Here is a 2,454-nt window from a genome sequence, read left to right as displayed (position 1 = left end):
AATTCCTTCTCACGTCCAAGACCACAGCACCCGTGCGCCAAGTATCACACGCAGTCAGCATCGCGGGAGGCACACACCCCGCTCACAACACCGTATTAGGCCTACGGGAAACGGAGCTGAGCTTCTTGTACATGAGAAACTTTAAACTGTGTGGGGCTAGGAAGCCACCTTGATGATCACAGCCGGAAATGGCTGCTTTCCTCTTCTACCCTGGGAGGTGACTTCCCTGCGCATCTCTACTTCTTCTGCCAGCCCTCTCCATATGCAGAACTATTCGGTCATCACACCTAGCAGCTGTTCCAAGAGGAAAGAGAAAAAACTTAACAAAATGCTTGTGTGTGGGGGATGGGGGCAGGTCTGTCAATTAACCCTCTTTTCAGAGCCCTCCCCATCTCTAATTCTCCCTCCTCTTTAGTTTCACCGAGACGACTCTAAGCATGAAAAGGCTCTATCTTTATAATAGGTAAGATAGTGAACTTTAACGGCTAAAGGAGCCACTGAAGGAAATGATACCCATTCATATCCGATGTAGGAACAGCTTACATTTGCGCAATATTATCGTTTCCTTTACCCCATCCTTCGACTGAGCAAACTACTCCTTTTCAGTAACGGAAGCACAGGAATGAACGTAGTAAACAAATGAAATCGAATGACTAAATTAGCACAATAGCTTATAAAAGACGGTGTGAGCAGCAGAACAAAACACGGGTAGAAGCTACCCTCCCACATGGATTCACATGCTCCTTCAGTGAAAGTGGGAAAACGAGAGTATCTACTGACCTTAAAGTAGGAAATACACGTTTGTACATCACTTGGAAGGGCAAGCACCTGAAAATGTAAGTATAAGACTAACTCATCAACACTTTTGCATCGGGAAGTGTGTTCGACTCTGTTCTAGATCCTGAGCCATCTACAGGGAATCACGCATTAAACAGCCTCAACAAATACCTGTGGAATAAGTGGCTCTCAGGAACAGAAAGCTACAGAGTAGGGCTGACAGCAGCAGACACCTGCCTGCTGGGTTGTGTGAGTAGAAATAATTAATCAAGGGGGCCCCCACCTTTGCCTCAAAGCTCTGTTGACTAAGCCAGATGCATTTTCTAAAGGATAACTCTGCCTCGTTCCAAGGCTAGTCATAACTGCTGGAAAGTGGCGTATAATGGAAAAGACATGTGTGAGATTTTCCCCATGAGGATTCATTTATAAAGACAGCGTAACCAATGCTCTCTTTCACAATGCCTTACGTGTAAAGAACTCTTGATAGACTATGAGGTGGAGAATGAGTGAGGGGAGGAAGCAACAAATGAATGAACCGATGGTGGTGCCAACCCTGTGTACACTCACAGTGAGTCAAGAATCCCTGGATTTAAGTAGCATATGGAAAGATTTGTCCTTGGATGCTCTAATACTACACTGCCACAAAACGATTCTGTGGATGACTGAAATATTTCATCCTCCTAAACTTTTCAAAGTTGTCATCCTTTTCCTTCCTGGAGACAGAGCACAAGCTAATGTTCAATCGACAAAAAAAATATTTTCTGACTGGCCCCCTCCCTGTGGCCCTGCAGGAAATGATTTCAGAGTCATGAGCTTGGCCGAGAAAGTTCAGGCCGTAGAACCCACCAGAGAAGCATCAAGTTCGTCCCATGCAAGACTCAAGATTGCTGTTAACCTGCCCTCTGGTGACATCTCTCGGGTTCAGGCCAAGGCCAGGGTGTTGGTCAGAGTGCGAAACATTATTTCAGAGGCTATTTTTATGGCAACATACACACGGCACTTCAATGTCACTAAAACTTGAAAGATTCCATACTTGACACTTGAAGATGCCACGTTGTTTTTACCTAAACTTCTGCTCCAAGTCAAATATGTACAACCTGTAGTTATACACCTTGCCCATAAAATGTGGGAATTTTACTTCCGAAAATACAAATGTGTAGGCTGTGCGGTAAATTCTCTTTTAAACAGTCTTCGTAAATGTTTTGAAGTCCACTCACTGGTTAAGAGAGTAAGTAAGATAAAGGAGCACCGGCCCTCAGAAAGGCCCTTGTGATTCTTGGGTCACTGATAGGAAGTCAGAGATAAGGTTTTGAGGCGACAGCCACTGTACAGATAATGATGCCTTTCTGGAAGGCGAGAAAAACACTCCACCGAAGGCTGCTTTGTTTTTTGATTCATCAATACATTTTGCAGAAAGGAGCACATGTGAGAATTCCCAGTGCTCAAACAACTGTTGCTGCTTCATTCTATGATTATGGGGCAAATCGAAATGACGCAAGAAACAAACCAGCATCGGGAACTTTATGAACAAGGTGAGCGCGAGGGTCCATAAAAATGCAGCCCACAGTTTCACACTGGGTACATCGGAACCTCCGGCTGTACCGACTGCAGCTGATACATGCGTCATTTTACATGTAGTCACACGTAAGTCTCAACAGCAAGGTGCTATGCTGGGCC

The sequence above is a fragment of the Pteropus vampyrus genome, unplaced genomic scaffold, assembly GCF_000151845.1.
Source record: "Pteropus vampyrus isolate Shadow unplaced genomic scaffold, Pvam_2.0 Scaffold78, whole genome shotgun sequence".
Classification (NCBI taxonomy): domain Eukaryota; kingdom Metazoa; phylum Chordata; class Mammalia; order Chiroptera; family Pteropodidae; genus Pteropus; species Pteropus vampyrus.
Note: the sequence above shows the minus strand (reverse complement) of the source record.